General features: G+C 40.8%; 1 protein-coding gene across 2 annotated transcripts in view; it reads left to right on the forward strand.

The window, feature by feature from the left end:
• Positions 1 to 22,401, forward strand: part of LOC111932828 (uncharacterized) — a 316,058-nt gene that overhangs the window by 281,053 nt on the left and 12,604 nt on the right. For both annotated transcript variants that reach the window (XM_086841536.1, XM_086841534.1), the window contains 3 exons: positions 4,578 to 4,678; positions 16,256 to 16,324; positions 20,508 to 20,614. The gene's annotated coding sequence lies outside the window, so the exon portion shown is untranslated. The remainder of the gene's footprint in view (positions 1 to 4,577; positions 4,679 to 16,255; positions 16,325 to 20,507; positions 20,615 to 22,401) is intronic.

The raw sequence follows: 22,401 nt of genomic DNA on the forward strand, positions 1-22,401 counted from the left end.
TAGGAGACAGAAACCAGGCATAAAGAGGCCTTCATTTACTCATGGCATAAAAACCACCCCAAAACAGACATGTGACAATTGCTGAGTCATGCACCAGAATAATTGAAGGCAGAGAATCACCAGGAAGGACTTTCTATCTCATGAAGAATCACATGAGATTAACCAGAAATGTGACTAGAACGGTTATATTTTTATGACTTAACAAACATCAGGAGAGTCCTTAAGCCACAGTGGAAACAGAACCACACAGTGAATCAGATTCTTCTTTGAACTAACCCAGAAAGATTTAGGTTACAGCCATCAAATGTCTTGAACATTTGAGTTAATTCTGATCTCTGCTAAGATTTACTGCCAGTGTGATGTAAAAGTCTGCTGCACTCCCAGCTAAAACTTCCCTGCCTGGTCATCCTTCATTCTTCCTGTGGTTCATCTGCAGTGGCTGACAGGTATGCATGTCACTGGGACCAGTACTACAGAGATGGTAACTTATGCAGTACAAACAGAAAACATGGCACACCAGTATTTATTCTCTTTTGATATGGCTTCAAGGTGAGAAATCCAGGAGAAGAATGGAAAGGTGAAAATTCCAACACCAAAAACAAACCAAACCAAAAAACCCTAAGCTGTGACTCATCATTGATGTAAAATGTCAGAGCCTAAAGCTGTCTTTTTTTTCATGTGCCTGGGTGCAGAAGGGTGAGGTGCCCTCTAAGGATGATTTTATCTTTTACTTTTGAGTCTGAAAATCTTGGATGTGGTTTGGCAAGTTCATAAAAAATATTGTGATGAAGTTGAGTTGCCATCTGGAAATTATAAATATAGAGATGTAAGAAAGCTTGAGGAGAAAACCGAAGATGATGGAAGAAGAATCAGCAGCGCACATGAATGAGGTTAAAAACGGCAGACAATTAGCTACAAGATGACTCCTACTAAATAAATCATCAAAGACTTGACTACTGCTTCCAGGTTTCTACTGTGATATTAGCTCATTGGAACAGTCAAAAAGATGTTAATTTGGCCAAAGTTTTAGAAATGTTCTACTCTTGTTTGAATTAACAGATCAACAAACAAGGCCAATCTATAATGTCTTGCCAAGGCTATAAAGCTTCTAGGGAAGCTGTTATATTTAATGCTCAGGATCAAGGGCCCCATGATATGCAAAATAAGCCTCTTTGTGTTAAATGAAAGCTGCACAGGAAAGAAAACCTGAGCTTGTCATGGAATTTCACATCTCGTTTCAGCATTCAATAAAGTGCTTTGGGTGTCCAATTTAATAGAGAAGCACAATTTATTTTTTCAGTATGCCTCTGCAGATCAGGCCTTGCTCTGTTCTCATTTAGACTTTAATCTAAGATTCAAAGTAAAAACAAAATATTCCAGTTGCTTCCAACAGGCATCCAGTCAGTCTTGTGCCAAGGTTTTACTTAAATGCAAATTCAGTGCTAAGTTCCTCCCAAGAAAAAGAGGGGAAAGTGATAGGAGTCTGCACACAACTTTCCATCCTCATGTTATATGCTGCTGATAGAACCTATCCTCTGACTTGGCAAAAACTTCTTAATTTGTCTGGTCTTTCTGCAGGGTTGACTGGTATTAAAAAAATTCTCACCTCAACCTTCTTTATTGCTGCATCAAGGCAGCTCACTACAGTTGTACTCTTTTCTACTGCTTGAGATTTACTTGTGTTCCTGGTGTGTTGTGATAAGCCTCTGAATGTCACTGCTGTGAAGGTTTTGTTCTTCCCAAAGACTCTCCTGAGGTTCAGCAAAGGCAAGTAGGGTTTGCTAGGGTTTAAAGGTAAATTGTGTATGTCACTATAATAAAGGGAAATATGCAAAGTGTTGGTTGAATTTAAAAGGAATTTGGAATACTTGACTTGTCACAAGGCCAGTTGATAATATGTGGACTTCTGAAATTGCTTATAGCAGGAGGACCTTACCCCATGGTGAGTGCCAGGTCAAGGCCTAGTTCTCACATACATCTTCAATTTAAACCATCTTCAGAATTAGTCCTAAGTCTTACTATCACTCAGTAGTGTAAAATAAAAAACATGATCTCAAAAACACTAGAGAGAAATACTGGAGTTTTGCACATCAAAAAGGCTAATTAGAAACTCTTTTCTTTTATAACAAATAAGCCAAGCATATTGACATTAATTATAGGAAATACTCAAGGTCTGGAATAATCTATTGAAGAGCACAGATGTATACCAAATCCTATGTAAATGAGTGTGTGCAACTGTTCTTCAGGTAACACATTTATTTATAAAAGTGAGCTGTGTGTTCGGGTTTCTTTTCAAGGGGTAAAAAAGGTTTCTTTCTCTTCCTTGCTCTTACTCAACACAGTGAGATAGTTATTTCTGTAGTTATACCTGTTCATCACAGATGCATTCCAGGGGCTTGGAGCAGATTCCTCCTGTACCTGAAGTAGTAGTAGTTCTGTTTGCTTTATTCCAATTAATTCTGCAGTTGTTCTGTCAGCTTTACTGGAATTGGATCACCATAACTAGCAGCAGAATTTGTTCTCCTCTGGTGGTAAAATTCCTTTGGTTTCAAAAAAGCTAATGGAATTCATAACTGCTTTTGTATTTTGCAATCTGTGTCCCAGAGCTGACTAGTCACATTGGTTTCTTAAAAAAATACTACAACTACGATTTGCTACATTGCCCATTAGTTTTGCCAGTGGAGACTCTTAACAACGCTGGGAAGAAAATTTCACATATCCCTTCTTTTACCCTGTCTGGCTGCAAAGAAATCCTCTTAACTTTTGATAGCTTTACTTCATGGGGGAAAGGTTCTTCTCTGTCAGGGCCATGACAGGTGGGCTCAGCAGGCTGAATCATTCCACCCCAAATGCTCCTTCCATCTTACTCGCTGCCTCTATACAGATGAAAGATGCTGTGCTTTCCAGGTCTAATTTCATTAATGGATCTCCCAAATACTTGTCTGAGCGTACTCCTTAAATTAGATGAGATGTCTACCTGCACTGTGGCCACTGTAGATTATCACCCAGCTGGGACTGGTATGCTTCCTGAAGCCTGCTCCACAATCTCCAAACTATCCTACAAATGTCAGGGCTTAGCACTTTTGCTCTTAGAAACACCCACCTGCAAGGGCATATGTTGGTAGTGAACTGTTGCTCTCTCCCATCACTAGCAGAGAATATTAATGTTGCCATTGCTGGTTCAACTCCTTTAATTCTCCCAATTTTCCTAAAAATTGTCCTAACATTTCACAGGTGCGTCCAGAGCTACTGTGTCGGCACAAGTCCCAAAAATCTCATGATAAAGTGTCTGCTTTCACTTCTTAGATTCAAGCTGATTAAAGGATTTGAGGAAAAGTGCTGTGGGCAATGAAGAACAATGAAGATCATTTAGATGAGCTGCAGGTATCATTTCAGATCGATAAAAAGTAGGAAAAAATAACTGCATTTTAACATTAAAACAGTAATCTCTATATAGCCTCAAGAATTGTCAACAACTGGCCTCGAGTCTAGCTTGAAGATTTTGGTAATCTCACCACATGCTGCGCGAGTCTGAACAAGATTGCCTAGGCCACCGGTTACAGGGAGGGCACATAACACTGGCCAAATTTCGGTATTTCGCCTGTTCTTACACTTCAGCTTCTGAACATCCACTACTGGTAATTATCAGACATAAAATATTGGAATAGTTTGATTTTTTCAACCTTGTGTTCTTGATCTTAGGTTTTTATGTTTACCTCATTTTTAGTGAGTCTGGAAAGGAGACAGCTTCTGTCCTAATTGTACTGTCATAGGGAAAACCAGCAATTTTTACTGACCCTGGTCACCCAAGGGCATCCTTTTACAAAGAGACACCTCTGATGCATGGATCCATGTTGACTGACATGCACTTGTAGATGCAGCACTTGTAAAAGAAACCACCTTGGAGTTGCATATCTTTTAGTGGCAACTAAATGCAGAAAAGAGCTGCAAGAGTGGGAGCAACAGGAGACTCTGTGAAATCAGAGTGAAAGTTTTATATATAATTTCATTTGTTTGAGAGGTAGATGGTTCTGTTAGTAACTATTCCTTACATATAGATCAGACTTCTAAAGACCTTCTTAAGTTTGCTTTGGATAAAAGTATATAAAAAAACCTGAACCCATGGGCTTTTGCCTTCACTGTGCAGTCAGATTAGAAGGAAAAGGAGCTGTTACACCTGTGAAATTAAATATGACTCAAAAATAGTTTAGGATGATAATGAAGGTGAAAGATCAAAATAAAGTGTGATATCTGTACAAAGTGTATTGACCTGCTGTCTCACTTTTTGTTCATGCTTGAAATCTAAAATACAGTTTCAAATAAAAATCACTTCCTACCAGTTCATATAATACAAGTACGTTATTGAATTCTGACTGAGGCACTGTTGCTCAGAGATGGGGGCCCAGTCCTGACCCTGTGGCATGGGGTCAGGAGCATTTTGCAGGATGTGACAGTTTCTGGACCACAGGTGATTCTGATTTTAGGGAAAGGTGGAGGACATGGGCACCTACCCTAGAGAGAGATTACAGGCAGTAAAAAAGCCAAGTCACAAACGAAAACTTTGTATTCCTTTTTAGTGCTACTGGTTCAAAAGATGGGATGAGTGGTAAATTTTTCTGCAAATCCGAAGGAACCAGAACAGGGATGGTCAGCTTAGCAAGAGAAACCAAGGCACCAGGTAAGATGACAGCCATGTGGGAGAGGAGCTGGGGGGGCAGTGGGAGGGAAAAAAGCAGGCTGGCTCATGGAAGTGATCTGACTGGCAGCAGGCCATGCAGGGAAGGGAGAGACTGCTGCTGGTTAGGGTATATGTGGAAGTCATAAAACTGGTGCTGAGGGCTGAGGTGCTGGAATCATCTGTCTGAAGAGAAAAGGGCAGAGAATGAGAGCCGTAAAACTGGGGTTGGCATTGTGGGTGGCAAAGGAAGAACAGGGCTCCTTCTGCACCCACCCTGCCCCCAGCTCGAGTGACCTGGCCACAGCTCCAGGAATGAGGGGTTTCGTTGTCTCTGAGTTCGTGACACTATTAAAAAAAACCCAAAAAACGAGAGAGAGAGAGAGAGAAGCCTAAATCTTCTACTGCTTCTACTGGGGAAACAAGAGCTTAACAATGAAGGGAAAATCTTTCTACCTTCCCCCAAAAGCAGTTAATCTTCAGTCAAAGGCTTTACCCGGGGCTTTTCTGGAGGCCACCTCTGCCCCCTGTGTGACACCTCTGTCTTTGCTTGAGCCTGGCAGGGCAGTGAGAGTGCCAAGCACCTCTGAGCCACGAGGGGGATATTGAGGAGGGAGGGAGGGAGGTTTGTGCCAGTTAATTAGCAGCTCTTTGGTGGTTTCTGCAGCCCACAGTAACCTTCACAAGACCTGTAGTGAAGAAGAGGTATTTGGGGATATGAGGTTGAGGCTGGAAGTCGATTTATTTGAGCTCCTCTTTCTTTGAGCATCGAGTTCATTGTTCTTCCAGCTCCCTTTAGAGACCATGACATCAGCTGTCCAGGCTGAGCAGCCCAGAGTCAAAAGGAAAGGAGCCTTTTGCCCATCACTGTCACATAAATCAGGGACCAAATCTGTAAAATGTGAGAAAATGAGAGATTCGATTATCCATATGGATCACTCTGGATTTATTCCAGATTGCTTCATTAATAGCAATCAAAGACATCACTTTAATGGATTTTTTATCCTCAAAATTATGATCATGGGGAATTTGTTCTGGCTATTGGTTTTGAAAGGGCTTTTGATTCTCTTCAATAGCCTTAACTTATTTCAGATTTAGGTAACAGTAGGATTTGGTCTTAAATATGTTAGATAGGTCAATCTCCTTTATTCAAATCCACTGTTATGTTAAAACTAATGACCACAGTTTGAAGATGATTTATAAACTGAGGCTTAGACATGAGGGTCTTTTTTTTTTCTCCGATACTTTTGCTGTTACAGAGGAGCCTTTGTTTTGGGAGAAGTCACTTTTTTTTTAAGGGAAAAGTCAGTGATGTTTTCCATTTTGCCCTTAGTTGGAGGATATGTTTGTTTTTTTTTTTAATGAAGATTTTCTTTAATGAAGATTATGCTGGAAGTCACTGAATGATGTTCATGTTTCTTCTTTGTTAATTGGGGTAAAACTCTTAAAGCCATTAGGTGATTTAAATGTAGCTCTATTTGAGCAATATCCTTTATTGGATCCCCCCATTATCCTTTAAACATCTTGGTGTGCAAGGGGATAAAATTAGAATGAATTTGTTTGCTTTAAATTGCCAGCCTCTGCTTGATAAAACTATTAGCTATTTAGCTAATTGGGCTGCTCTTCCATTATCATTAATTGGCAGAATTGATACAATTAAAATGGGGGGTTTATCTAAAGTGTATGTGTTTTTTCCTAGGTATTCCTATCAAGTTTCCTAACATGTTCAGGGAGTCTTACATTCTGCAATTAGTTTTGTTTTCAAGGTTAGAGGTAAATTCAAGATTAATTTTGAAACTCTGAAGCTTCTTACAGAGTCAGATGGACTGACTCGTGCTAATTTTGTTGTTAGTTTTGTCTGCCTCAGTGCAACATGTTTTGTGATTTAGACAACGCCCAGCATTATGGGGCTGTGGATAGTGTGGGCTCAACCAGGGCTGAGCACACCCACTTTGCAGAGGGTCAGGGTGAGGCTTGTCCCAGGACTGTGCCCAGCAAGGTGCTTAAACACCCATTATTCCCTGGCCCACCAGGTACTTTAACACAGCCAGAACTTTTAAGCACACAAGCCCAGTGACGCCAATTGGCTTACTCATACTAGTAAAGTTAAACAAAGTCTGCACTTGGTTGGGGCCACAGTAATCATCACCTTGTCAGTTTGAGACTCCCACTGAATCCATTGCAAAATAGCTCCACTTTCCACTTCCACCTTGGCTGTGCTCTCAGCTGATGCTGCCCTTCCTGGAAGCAGGACACTGTGTTTGGAGGAGTCGCTCTGCCAATCCTCTTGTGGTGTGTCCAAAGCATCAAGAAACTGCACCCTCAGGCCATCCCTGGTGGACATGCCATCCCTTTTAGGCTGCTGGTACAAATCGTGCTTCTCCCTTCTAACACTGTGATTCATGTCAGCCATTAGCATCAAATAAATGAATGGGCTGAAAGAAAATTAAAACCAAATCACACTTCTATCAAAGGGAGGTCTTGTTGACAAGCAGGGCCTCTATTGCCAGAATTAGTCATCTGGGTCTGCCTTTTGCACCAGAGACTAAGAAAACCAGGGGATGATTAATCGGGCAGGACCAGGAGGATGTTGCCCCTCCCATACAGCTGGCCAGTGTGGGCAGTTTCTAAATCACACCACGAGGGCAGTGGCTACATCACTGAACACCACCACTACTGCTGCTTCACCTTCACCATGATTTTATGTGGTGCTGGGGTACTACATTTTTTCTTCACCGCCCAAACATGCCCTTATACAGTGGTTTTCTTTACCTTATCTTGCAAGCCATGTAGAGCTGGGTCTATTGCCTTTTAAAGCTGCATAAAATTATTTCTATCTAGAATATTAAATAGTTGCATGCAAAATATTAAAAATATTTTGTCTGTAAAATATGTGCAAATATAATTATATATAATTTTAACTAAAAAAAAAAAAGTCAGGCTCTTTTCTCTAGACATGATCCAGTATGTGTGTAACCTGTTTGAACACTGGAGCAAACTTGATACAATACTGCCCTTCTTAATTCAAGTCATTGTCATTTTAGACTATACCAAAGTCATTTCATGAAACACATCATGCTTCATGGGTTAATCCTGATTTAACTGTGACGCTTTGCTTTGGGGTATTATCTAAATTGTTTTGCCCATCTCTTCTTCATTCATTTTGTCTGTCATGAATATCATTCTACATGGATTTCACTCATACATTTATTTGTATTTAAATTATGCATCTCTTAAAGGAGATAGACCCATCAAGAGATACAATACCTGATGGCACAAAGAATGAGGCATTGTTTACTTTTGAATAAAAAGCCGTAAAGATGGAGCACACAGTTTATAGGATACTAATGAATTATTTGGATGGTTGACCTTAAGTCAGACTCAATCCAGCTAAGCTTGGTAGCCAATGCATTTGAAATTTAGTGGATAACAGTCCAAGAGCCAAATATATCATAGGTCTAGCTTGCACAGGTTAGCCCTTAATGACAACCTTATTGAGGCACCTTTGCTCTGAGTGGCTGGGGAAGTGCCTCATCACAGGCTCACATGCTGCCTTCTTGCCACCCCAGGGAGAGAGGCTGGCCTGCTGTTCTAGGTCTTGGACGCTCCCTCTGGGGAGACAGAGAGCACCTGAGTCTCTGGAGTCACAGCCTGGCATGTTTCATGAGAGCTGAATGAATTCACTGGAATGAAAGGCACCTTGGACTCAGGGGCCAGTTGCAGCTCCCTCAGGAAGAACAAGCACTCCAGCAGTGCAGTTAGAAACCCCACACTCCCACAGACTCCCCATGACTCAGAAAAAAGGAAGTGGGAGCAGAAACTCCTTAGAATAAGGACTGCCTCACAGCACTAAATGCACTCATCCTGTAGTGTTTATATTTCTGAATTAGTTGCAGTAAATAAGAAGCATCACACTGGGTAAAACTCAAGTGAAGGAGATGAAAATCAAGCCCAGGTAGAACAGAGGAGCTGCAATGCAGGAACCAGTCGTCCCTGTGTAACCTTTAAGGCATATTAGGGCCAAAATCTCCTTCGTGCTAGCACTGTTGTTTATTTGCTTCCATATCAGCTCTGAATTTGGCTTATTGTCACCAGTAAAGAGTCCAGAATAGGGGACATCCTGGGGTGAAACATTAGTGTGGCGTACTCCTCATTTGAAAGTAGAGATATAACTCTGTATGTCATTAACTAAGACAATAATAAATTAATACAATAGCCAAGTAATAGTGCTGTAATGCTTTCATGTATGGATTGGAATGTGAATACTGAGCTTTTCATTTCATGGTTGAAAAATACATGAGTTGACCCAAATATTAATTTCTGTATTTCAATCATTTACATATTATGGGTCAATAATAATTTCTTGCACAAATGACTTTTCAAATGAGAAGCGGTATATTGTAATGGTCTATCATATTTACAAATATCTCATTGTTTTCCTAACTTAGCACTTAGTATTTAAAATATACTGGACCAGATATTGTTTGCCAAATACAATACAAAACTGGGTCATGTAAAATTCAGATATTATTTTCTTTAACCATGGAGTGGCATGCTTCTTCCCCTGGCAGGCCCCTCCCCCTGGCAGGCCCACACCCCGCTTTTGAATGGGCATAGTTTTCCAGCAATGGTTTAGGAGACCTGACACTGCTTTTTCCTGAACTTAAAAATCTCACCCCTCTGAGCAGCAACCCCTCTGAAGATCCAGCACTGTCAGCAGAACTAATGGTGGGGGTTTTGAGAAGTTTATCACATCCCAGGATTTCTTTACAGCATGCATTGACATCCAACAAAATGCCTTGGATGTCATTTTTCAATTACTTTGCAAAGCTAAAATAATATAAATAATCTTGTTTTTTACTTACTGGTATTGCACAATGATAGTCCATCATTTTGGGCTGTTCATTGTTTCATCATATTCTCCCCCTTTATTAGCCAACATATCCCAACAGAAACCTTTTGTCTTAGAGTAAATGTGTTCAAGTGTTCAAGTACTGAATTAATCAGGAACTAGTGCAACATATATATGCTGCCCAGCAAGATGAATTTACACATCTGCCTTTTCCCCTAATTATAATTCCAGAGGTTGAATGTCAACAGCATATGGGTATATCCTCAAAGAGGGATGCAAACACACACATACAGGCACACACACTGTACATTAATCTCTCTTGGCTTATCTGTTGCTGTCTTTAATTTGTATACTTCAAAATTGAGTGGTGAGGTCATTTATTAGACTGTTTCTGTGAATTTTATGTAGTGATAAGAAAGCAGTAACATGCAATTTGTTTTTATAGGACTCACTTTTGTAAGTATGATCTCATATTTTCTTCCTTTAACTGAACAGTGAGGAGGAGGTGATTTTAGAGCTAACTAAGAGTTAACTGGCTATGTTTCAACTGTCACCATTGTCTTAAATCTACATAGAGAGTGAAGAGCCAGAGAGGTGTAAGTACAGCAGGCCACTGGGAAAAAAAACCTTTATAAGTATAAATTTCTCCTTAGAGCAAGTTTTCCAGTTTGCCTTGATTTTTTTCTCTCCCAATTTTTTAAACACAACGTGTGATGGAGATGATTGTTATTATCCAAAGGACCTGACTTGCTGGCTCACTGCATCTCTGTTTATGAAATGCCATAACAAAAGTGAGCTCACGCTTGTGTGCTTCCAATGCGTGATGTTCCTGTGTGCCAGATGGGCACTTTCATGACTGTATGAGCGTGGATTATTTCATTTCCTACATCTGGGACTCCAAATGGCTGCACAGAATGCCACAGGAGAGAGGAACAGATCTTCAGCTGGGGAAACCTACCTTCACAGGGGAACCAGCTACATCAGAGGGGACGAGGCAGAAAAGCCCCGAGTGATATCTGAAAGTTCACATAAACCAGAGCCATAAGGGAAACCTTTAGAACCAGGAACAAGACAAAAATAAACAATAACTAATGCTGGATGTCAGCTGTGCAGAGGGGGGAGGGAAAATAAACCATAAGCAGTTTCTTGTCTGGCCACAGAAGATGTGTTTGGAATGCTGTTTTGTATTTCAGCTCAGAAACTCTGCTGTGACCTTCAGATATTGCTGGGTATTACAAGTTCTACAGATATCCAGAGAGAAATATTCCAAAGAGAGATGGCATATACTGTGCCATACTAGTTAATGTATTGCTTACAGCCCGTTCCCGAACTGTGACCAGGCAGCCTTGTTAACACAGTGTGGAATCCTACACAAACAGTCAGGAATGCTAGTTAGTCATAAAGCTGTTGCAGAATTTGGGATAATTAGTTGTTTGTTTGTAGGATAAGACTGCTTTCTTTTTTTTTTTCCTTTTTCTTTTTTTTTTTTTTTAAGCCCAAAATGAGAGCATATCCTCAGTGTAGTGAAGATCTGGCTCACTACACTTTTGCAGATTATGTTGCATTTCAGAGCCAGCAAACAGGAGGAGATGGTGAGAAGAATTAGCTGTAGCAGAAAAAAAATATAGTTAAGTCAGTGACTTTCTTAAGATGAAAGAGAGCAAACCCCCAAAAGAGAACAAATGAAAAAAGTAATGGACAAAAAAATGTAAGAGCTTGTGACACAAAGTAAGAAAAATAAACAGCAGTAGATTTAACTATTTTGCATAAGATATTTACAAACCACAGCATATTACTGTTTGCTTTATGCATTTTCACATCCTGCTCAGTTTAAAGCAGTAATTTTCTGCAAGGACAACAGAGGGAAAAAAAATGCTTTACACTGCTTATATTAATTACATTTTTTCATTACCCGTCATGTTTTCTACAGGCTTGTGTATTATTACTGTAAAATGTAATGAAACAGAAAAAGAAAAAAAGAATGGACTTCTGGGAAATTTTCCAATTCTTGAAATGCAATGTTAATTGAGTGCTATTTTTAGGTCATCACAGATAGAACTGAACCCATTGCCATCAGAGCACAGAATGGGGACAGCCCAGGTGCAACACAAACTGGGTGAGGGAATCAGTTTCTACTAATGGAGAAAAAGAGAGGAACTAACTCCCCAGTGGGGTGGGTTTTGGGCAGTTTCTATTTCTTGATGTAAAGTTCTCAAAGAAGTAATGAAAGGGATGGATGCAGAGCTGGCAGGGGTCCAGGACCCACCATGCCCAACCATGGTCACTTCCAAAGGAGATCCACTGATTCCTGAGTCAGGAGGGCAGAGTAAATGAGAGGTCTGTCTGGTTTTGTGGCTGACTTTCAGCACTGTGAGGGAGGGCACTCTGAAAGCTGATATGAAATAAAGTCCCCCAAAATGTATCAGAAATCCCTTTAATTTATAGATCTCTTAAAAGGCTGCCAAAAAATCAATTATTTTAATTTGTATATAGTGCAGCCATGGACTGATTCAAGTTCTTTTGAAGTATTTTTAAACAGTCATTGCACAAAGGCATCCTCTTTCCCATATGCAAAAATAAAAAAGAATTGAAAATCAGAATTTCTCACAATCACTTTGATTGGAAGAACAGTGCAATTCACATGGGATTCTGCAAGCAAATCTGAGTCCCCTCACTCAGTCTGTTAACTGGGTACCTTTACTGTCAGTCCTAAAAATCGGTGTAGCTCTACTGCTTCCTTTATTATGAGCCTCTCCTCCCAAAGAATGCAGGGAAGCTGAGCCTGTAACAGGGGAAATAGTTACTGGCACTTGAGAGTGGCTGGAGGTTCCCTTTGAAACAGAAGTGGAAAATCATCAGTGTGCACTTACCAAGGCCAAAATCACAGAATCACAGAATGTGCTGGGTTGAAAGGATTGTCAAGTCCAACTCCTGACTCTGCACAGGACATTCCCAAGAGTCTCACCATGTGCCTGAGAGTGTTGACCAAATGCTTCTTGAAGTCTGTCAAGTTCTGCTGGTGCTGTGACCACTGCCCTGGGGAGGTGTTCCAGTGCCCAGTCACCCTCTGGGTGAAGAGACTTCTCTCATGAAACAACTAGAGGCCATTCCCTTGGGTCCTGTCGCTAATCACCACAGAGCAGAGATCAGTCTGCCCCTCCTGCTTCCCTCACAAGGAAGCTGTGACTGCAATGAGGTCTTCCCTCAGTCTCCTCTTGCCCAGGCTGACCTCAGCTGCTCTTTATATGACTTTTCTTCCAGACACTTCACCATCTTCATAGCTGTCCTTTGGATGATCTCTAATAGTTTTATATCCTTTTATACTGCTGTGCCCAAAACTGTACACATCAGTCCAAGTGTGGCCACACCTGTGACTTCTGTGAAGGAGGAGAGAGCATCCCACTTGAGGGAAGCCAGTCTCCACAGAGCTGTTCATTCTCAATATAGCACTGCACTGCTATAAAAGCAAGAAAGAGCCTCACCCAAACATTTCAGCAGCCGTTCTAAATGGCAGTATAGCATGTTGTGGAACAACTGAGATTAACCCAGCTCTGTACCTGCTTTGGCCCCATCTCAAAAAACAGTCATGATCAGGTGGTAGAATTAACAAGCTAGTTCTCTGTTTTAGTGTTAGTGGAGATTTGCTAACCAGTCTCTAGATATGAGGCCCATACCAACCCAGGTTATCAAAGACATTTGGGACAGGATCCTAAACAAAGACACTTAAGCACCAAAATTCCAGAGATGATCTGGGCTCTTTTACCTTGGTACAAACAGCTTAAATTCTGGCCTTTTCTTTATTCATTAGAAGGTTTTTTTTGTTTTTCCTATGGGTCTTACTCACTTGAGGGTCCAGGCTCATTATTTCTCCAATCTCAGGTCAAGAATCCTGACTGTGCCCAAGGGCCACAAGAAGTGCAAGGCATCAGTAGTGCTCCCTTGGCTGTGTCTCTCCTTGACCTGTGCAATAGTATGTGCATCAGGTACCCATCAAGAGCACGTCTTCACTTCCTGCCTATCTTCAATTCTCTACCCTTCCCTTAAGTCACATAATGGGTGACTTATCAAAAATACCCCCTCAGTGCATTTCAGATGTCTTCCCACCTATTCTGCAGCAGATATGGCAATAAGTGTTACGGATTTGGCTGGCAAAGCTTAGATGGATTAAAAAAAACAACAAAGCAAAACACAAACTGAAGAGTTGATTTGCTCTCCAAACATCTCTAGTGCTAAGATAGAAGTGAAAAGTCATAAATATAAGCCAACATGATTTTCTCTTATCTGACACATTGAATTAAGGCTATTGTGCCCAAACACTTATACCAAAATTGACAAACACTTCCTTTTAGGAATACTGCATCAAAGGTATTAACATGGCACAAACTGCCCTGCACTCACACACAAGGTGGGTGAACTGTGATACTCTTATTGCAAATCAAGAAAGACATCTTTTTCCTTTTGAATATGCTTGTCCTGCCTCCAGCAGTGGTGCCAGCATTTGGACTTCATTTAGTCAAGCCAAGTGGCCCAGCTTGTTGCAGGCTCACCATGGGCCTTAGCTCATTATTGGCTTGCCAGCACTAATACTTCATCAAGACCAATCTCAAACCTGGCAGTTACCCCTACATTTTTGTATCTCACCATGACAGACCCCTTTTTAGGTTTAGATTACTTATTATCTGGATCCACAGCCTTCAGATTGGGAGTCACAATATTTTTCCATAAAGGACCCAGTTTTGTTCTTTCAGAATGATTTATTTTTCCTTAGCATCCAAACTTGTTCTTATAGGCTGCAGTCCAAAAATAGCAGGGCTCCTTTGCAGGCCAGAGCAGGTAAACTTTTTTTGTAGCGGAATGACAGGAGCAAGTGTTGGAGAGTATAGAGGGAGCAAAGGGAGTCATGAAACCACAAAGTCTCCTGAAGCATGGGCAGCCCAACCCAAGCCAGCTGGATCCTACTACACCACCCCTAGGGAATGGCTCCTTTGTGAGCCAGCCCCTTCACTGCTCCAGCTGCTGAGGAAATGGCAATAAATTTGTTAATTCCAAGTTAAACTCATTGCATAAATCTGGGAGTCAGTATTCCAATGGCAATTCAGACTTGAGATAATGTCTTAAGATAAAGTAGTCACTGGTTTCCATGGGAATTTTGCCATATCTTTCACCAGGACTAGAATTTAATCTATGGGAGTTTTAATTTTTTCAACTTGATTAGCTGGCACCTGTCCTCCCCTGAAAGACAGTCACAGTGCACCTGAAGAATTGTGGTAATGAACTGGTCAAGGAGACTTTGCAGGGTATACCTGAGGAGGCTGCAGTCATTTGACTGGATCAATAGATTGGGTCATTGATCAGAGAGATCATCAAATCAGAGAGAAGGGGTTCAAATGTCACTTTGAAAATTTTACTTCAATGTGTTCATTTTCTGTTTCAGGTGTGTTGGGAATGGTCTGTAGTTTGAAACTGTGACTCAGAGCAGGAGAAATTAATTCTTACTAAAACAATGCTATTCCAGGCCATAACCCTAACATAAATGAATTTGGCATGTTCAGAGTGAACCATCACTTCCATGATGAAACCAATGGATATAAATTCACATTTGGTCAGATAAGGCCTCAAGGTTGCAGACCATGCACCAAATGTTAATTATTGTTCAGAAGATCAGACAGATACTGACTGCAGCCCAGTGCTTTCAAAGAGTTCAGTTGTCTTGATCCAAGGAAGCAATAGGCAGCAGTCCTTAAATATGTTTCAGACTCCGGGATTGTCAAAAACCCTTGTGCTCTCAACTCCATGACAGCATGGAGCCTGGAAGCTTTAAAAATCTGAAGTAGGTACTCATCTGTATTCAGATCTCATATATCTGTGGAAATCTGGCTCTAATTTATCCAGCAACCCTGTCATTCTGGGTCACATTAGGGACTGTGAGCACTTCACCTGTCACTACTCTGCAAACTCTGTTCCTTTGCATGGTTTTGGGTAAAACAGGAAGAAAGGTGTGTTATGGCTCTCAACTAACAGGAAGATGCCATAAGCAATGATGTGTTAGCCAGGATGTTAGAAGATGCCATTGTACACAAGAGATGCAGAACACAACTAGGTGGGGTAAATTACAGTTTCTGATTTAAAGGTTTTTGCAGCTTGTGAACCTTCCCACCCTTCTTCTCAGCCTTTATGTCCTCCCTGCTGAGGATCTGCACTGCTGCAGGTGAAGAAACCCATCTAGACAACGTGGCCTGCATGCATGGGCTCACAGGCTTTGGCTGCTACAGTATTGGCACCCAACTCACATCACAGCCAGGACGACTCAGATGTTAAACAGGCTGTCCATGCTCACACATGAGCCTTTGAAGTGAAAATGTACATGGACCGGCTCCTGAATACTTTTGTAGATATGCCAGCACATGACCTGTGTGGTCCCCTTGCAGTCCTGCTTAGACTAAATTTGCAAGCAAGCAATGTTCTCACCCAAGAGGATGGACATTTGTGATCTAATTGATTAAATTTGTGTTATCCAAAAGGGTGTTCCCAGCCAAACAGTGAAATGCTTCTAAAGCATTCCAAAACAAATCCCAGGGTGACCTGTGCTGCAGCCACACAGAGCTACCTCTGACCCTGCACTCCTGCCAGACCAGAAAGTAACACGGGCTTCAGACCAATCAGCTCTGGGCATCAGGGATTTTGCAGTACTAGAAAAAGGTGGCTAACTCTCCACTCCCTTTTCCTAGTTGTATGATGTGAAGTGCTGCTGAAGTCAGTGGAGTTGCACTGCTATAAAACCAGATACAACAGAGCAGGTAAATATCTTGATATATCTAATGTTGATAAAGTTAATAATGTCAATGCCAACACTGTATACAGAGCAGGACTGGCCTCTTGTATTTGCCTCAGTAGATTTCACCTTAGCACTATTATTTTCATCAGGTTTTTGTTACTTTTTTCATCAGGTTTTTTGTTACTGTCATCTTCCTGAGTATCATCAGAATATAGTTTATCTCCCAACTCCCAAGGATATCTCTCTAAGTTTTGAGGTTGGGATGAAAAGTACCATGCTTAAATGGTATCCTTTGAAATGGGGCACTCAGCAAAAAAGGCCTACCAGGTTCCCATCAGTTGAAGATTGGGGTAGTGGCTGCAGCCAATTTATTTTTTTTCCTCTTTGCTAATCCACTTTGCCCAAACACTATGAACATTTGGGTGCATTTAGTTCCAAATATGTCAAATACCCCTTTAAGGAAGAACTTCAAAAATCTAAAATCATCTCTTAAGATTAAATTCATTGCCTGAGCTCAAAATTACTCTTCTCTACACAAATAAACCATACACACCTACTTGGGTGCTTTGTTTGCACTGCAGGAATTTTTCTGGGGTAGCACTGTGCTGTCTGTGGAGCCCTGCTAAAAAGCCTCGCTTTCTGACACTGAGAGAGAGCTGCAAATATTATCACATCACTGTGGGCAGTGGGAAGCAAGAATGATTATCCCAGAATATAACAAATCTAAAAATAAATTGACTTCATTTTCACCTATTGCACACCGATGGGGGTAAAACAACTTTAATTAGTGTAACAGGACAATAGCAATGGAATTGGCTTGGTCACAAGATTTTTGCAGGATGACACTGATGGTATTACTATCCAGCTTCAAAGATTTGGAAAGATGCAGCTGCTAACACTGGAGAATAGAAACCTGTTTTTCATCAACTAGGCTGGCCTGACAAATTAAGTCTGTGGAGTCATTAGATTAAGATAAGAGCTTATCTCCTAGACTGACATTTATTCAGAGGTTTTTATGCTGCTCAGCTAGTAATTAGTGCAGTTGAATTTTTAACACTGCTTTGTCCAGTCATTCGACAAATTTGACATATATACAGTTTTGATTAAAAAAACTAAAACAACTAAAATCCAAGAATACGATATTGTTAGCTTGGAAAGATTTTAAGAAGAGTTGAGATTATGCTAAAAATCTTCAAGGAGGTCAGAAGTGCTTCTGCTGTTGACTGATTTCCATACACAGATTGAGAGGCTCCATAAACTAAATTTTTTAGGCACTAAGCAGCAGATATCTGTAACAAATCTGTGATTTCTTTCACGCCCATCTATTTTGTAATTCTGCTGCTTTAGAGGGGCAGGAATATGGTGCAGGCTGCAGTCCTGCTCATTAATGCTTGTTTGCCTCCTTCAGCACTCAGGATTTCAGGTGGAGGCAGTTTTAAAAGGAATCTTCTCTCATATGGCTGATTTCATAGGATAAGGTTTATTTTTCCTGTCCTAATTTTCTTGTAATAACAGATGGATTGTCCCACAGTAACCAAAGCATTACTTTTGGACACATGTTTTTAAATTGCTTTAGACTAACACATATCACATTTTTTAAACAGTTCATTTTGAGTAACTGAAGATCAGAATTGGATTAATAATTAGTGATTAAATGGATGACTGTTTGTTTATGAGCTCTGACAGGTTTGTTACAGCTACATCCTGTTACAGCATTTGTTTTGTCCAAAGTGCAGCCATCTCAGCATCTATGGTGTTGCCTTTAGAAAAACACAGGCAAGAGAAGTTCATGGCAGTAAACTATGGTTCATCCAACTGTACTTTAGTTCTGTGATTACTGGCTTTCACAGAAACAACAACAAAAAAGACCACTTGTTACATTTTACAGCGTACTTCCAAGACCCCTGAACTCTGTGGACTCAGGGCTGGGGCCATCAGCTGCAGAGTGACACATTGTCACTCACCTGCACTCCTGAGCTTGAAGCAACAGTGGTAGAGTAGGACACAGGCTCTCAGGCTGACTGGGACCAGGATCTGCATGCTGCTTTTCCATGTCCATTTCTGTGGGTTTTCATGGCATTTATATAACCCCAAAGCATGAGAGGAGCTTTAGCATCTCATAAGTACAGCAGGTTTTCCATGGTTGGAATGCCGTGGATGGGAAGTAAGGCATGAGGCAGAGTGTTATTTCAGATCTTTGCACGGCCAGGAATGAAACCCTGCTGCTCTCTACTTTCTGAGCCAAACCCTTGACCTAGACCTGCCCTCACTCCTGTTTCAATGCAGGTGCTTTCAGCCCTCTGTGTCTACTAAGGCCCTTGATACTTCCCATTGGAGATGTGAAACCTTATATATTTTGTATATATTTCATATATGTGTAAAATTCAAGCTCTGTGGCAATCTCTGCTATTGATTGGTGGCATGGCCCACCATTCCTGGTCTGTAGGTGAGATCTCAGCTTGTGGTTGGAGTGCCTAGAGGTAGAGATGGAGACAATATTTTTGCTCACAAAATAGCCATGAAAGAAATTTGCATCAAGCTGAACCACTTGCATCAATCCCCCAAAAGCTTGAAGTACTGTTTTGCTCTCTAAATTCTAGCTGTTAATGCTGCCTTTTCTGTAAACCAGGTCAAAAATCCTGCGTAATTCCCAACATATAACTTACTTCCCAGCAGAGAGAAATGAAACCCCTTCCTGGATCTTGGGTGAGCATGAGGGAAAGACACAATTTCTGATGCCTCTGGGGAGGAGCATGGCCTCAACAGAGGGAGGAGGAGGGAATTAAATTTAAGCTTCCCAGGATCTGTGGCAGCAGCAGCCCTATTCTCCTATGTTGTTTTATTTCCTGTATTGTTCACTGCTATGTTGTGCATTGCTGCAGAAGCTGGATAGTGTCAGCACTACCCTGGCAAGCTTCATCTGTTGAGCCCTTAAGACTAAAGAGGAAAAGTTGCCATCACCCAGACTCACCAACAGAGCCAAAGTCCTCACCTCTGGGACAAAATCCCAGCTATGTGAAACTATTAACATCTCCTTTGGATGGGCTGGCAGTTAAACAGGAGATTAGACACATAGAGGTTTCTTGATGTTGTCTGTCACAGCTGTCTATCAACAGAGCTGGCCCATGGGGCATTTCCCTGGCCCCACAGCCTTTTCAGACCTACCCTGCTGCCACCATCCTCATGTAGCTCCATGAGAGATAGAGTTCCATGAGTTCTGACTCGCCCTTTCGCCTTTGGTCAACGATTTAAAGACGATTGCTGCTTGATGGTGCACGCAAATAAATTAATAGTCTTGGTTCTGGCTGAAGTGTCTAGAGTCTGAGACCTTCACTGGCCCCACACAGAAAGCCAAGGATTGACAGAAGCACTAGCAAAAGAAAGTCCAAACAGGTCAAGGGAAGGGGCATTTCAGACTAATAAAACCTGTTACTACACAGAGAACTTTGCTCAACTTTTGATGTCAGAAAAGACAGCCTAGACTGGCAGGTAAATCTCCCTGAAAATAGAAGAAATCGAGGTTAGAGCAACATAATTATCCCAGGTTACTTAGTAAATATGGAAATACTGTAAAAAGTGAATTTGAGATTTTACAGAAGGAAGGTGTCATTGAACGGCAATAAGAGTACATAGCTGCTTTACTCTGCCCTCCATTTTTCAGTGTCCTGCTCTCAGGTTGTTCTTCAGCATTTGGCCAAGGTCAGACAGCTGAGACTGAATTTTCTCTGAAGTTTCTAGTGTTCACAATAAATTATTAAAATTACAGTAAAGGACAATAGCTTTTTTTAACTGGCAAATACATTTTTAGTGTCACCAGAAAATGGTGCCTGTGAACTTGGATGTTACTCTGATTTTTTATGATTGCTTTTGGCTTCTAAGTTTGGTGCAAAGGGTAGCCATGTCCCAGAAAAAAAATATGCTTGCCCTTTTACATGGAATTCCATAGGCTGAAATTTATCCATGGTAAATGTTTCACATACAGTAAATTATGCAGGAGGCTCCACAAACATTCCTTTACTCTCAGTAATGAAAGTGAGCACTGAAGTAGCACAAGTACATGGTTTAGCCATCCAACTGTTTGTGTTTCTCCCAGGAATTCAACACTTTTCACAAATAACTACACTTTGCAGTTCCATAACACAAATCCTGTGACCCCACAGGACAACTGCAAAGGTAGGGTAAACCCCTCTCGTTCTGTTTTATAGGTACTTAGCACTTAAGAAATGCAAGCTCAAGGCAGGCTGTGAGGAACATCTGCACTTAGAGAAGTCCTTCTGGAAAGCCAATGGAAATTATTTGCTCAAATATTATGGTAAGTCAAGTGGCCAGTGGTCAATGCAGCTGTTGGGTTGGTGGGTTCCCTTGCACCACGTTGAAGTCCCTCTGCAATAGCCCAGCCTCTCCCCAGTTTGTTTTTCTGTTGTATGTTATTCATTGAACCCTTTGCTGTGACATGCCATTGCCAGTGTGCCAAATCCTGAGTAAATCATATCCTCTGTTCTTCTGCTGCAGATTTGTGAGATAATCTATTATAGATTAATCATTTTGGTCTTATGATGCAATGTCAAAAATAAATTTGGGTTATGAAGCTGGAGGGGAGCCACTTGGGGTGGTGTGTTCTCACTGATACTCCTTATTTTACTTTGGAAATAGCATCATGACAAGATTTTTTAAGCTGATTTTTACCCCATTGAATTCAAATCACAAAGTAAAAATGCTGTAGAGTAAGTTTTCATCTTCACAAATATCAGGTCAATGTTGAACTGTAAACGATTTTCAGGCTATTTCCTTCCCTCTCCTCACATGAAACATATCTGGGCTGATCCATTACATGTCTTTAGAATATATGGTGGCAGAAAAATAAATAGAATAAAATAAAAGCCAACCCCTTTTAAGGACTGAATAGCTGCTGGAGATGGAGGTATTCAACACAGAAGAATAATACAGGCCAGGAACACAGCCAAATATATTGTGAGAATATATTAATTTGAATAATTTTAAATATTCTCTAACATTTCATAAGACCCAAATTGTCAAAAAGCGAGTAATTTGTCTAATACCACAGTTCTTGTTGCCCTCCCAGCTGAATCACAGTAAGTCCTTGGTGTGTCCAGACCAGAGCAGGGGTTACTGCATACAGAGTCACTCTCCTCCTTAGTTTCCTGCTCTCTTCTGCAAGACAGGCAGATCCACAATCTTCTCTGAATTAGGTATGAACTGAGAAATGAGACATTCAGTTCTATCTGTGCTGCCATGTACCATCCACCTAGACAGCAAGGCTTTATCCTGCTATCAGTTATTGAATGCAGACCTACAGTGACTTCATGACATGCTTTACCTTCCGAGGGATGGCAGAATATTGTGGGGAATACAAGGAATGGAAAAGCACTATTTTTGTTACAGTTTCTTTTACTTGCGTGCAAGTAAATCAAACCAGACTCCATGCTGAGTGATATATCATATAACCCTTCAATGTGATATGTATCCAACAATTTGTTTTTCACTATGGTAGCTTTTCACAATGCATAAGTCAGATGGAAGGTAGAGAAATTTCCTAGCTTGAAATGCGAAGTGATTTTTTTTTAAGATATGCTAGGGATTTTTTTCCCTACCAAGAACAGTTACTGAAGAGTACAGATGAAAATATGTGCTGGAGCATATTCACTAATGATTTACTCAAAATATGTGCCAGAGCATATTCACTAATGATTTACTCAAAAGATATGATGGCATCCAGAGTCCCTTACAGAGTTCTTCTGAGCAATTAGTGAATTAGAAGTGTGCATTCAAGCAATGTTAAGACTCTAGCAATAAGATAACCAACAGAAGAAAATTACTAGCATAGTGCAAAACTGAACTGTTTTGAATCTTCCATTCAAGACCTATCTTTTGTATTCAATGGGTAATTATGGTCATATTTCCAGATCACAGAATATTCTGAGTTGGAAGGGACCCACAGGGATCATCAAGTTGAACCCTTGAGTGAATGGCCCATATGGGGATTGAACCTTGGTATTATTAGCACCGTGTGCAGCATCATGTGCTAGAAAGCTTGATGAGTGACCCTAGTTAGAGAAGAACATAGATAAATAGATAGCA

This window comes from Cyanistes caeruleus, chromosome 9, assembly GCF_971803275.1.
Source record: "Cyanistes caeruleus chromosome 9, bCyaCae1.hap1.1, whole genome shotgun sequence".
Lineage (NCBI taxonomy): Eukaryota > Metazoa > Chordata > Aves > Passeriformes > Paridae > Cyanistes > Cyanistes caeruleus.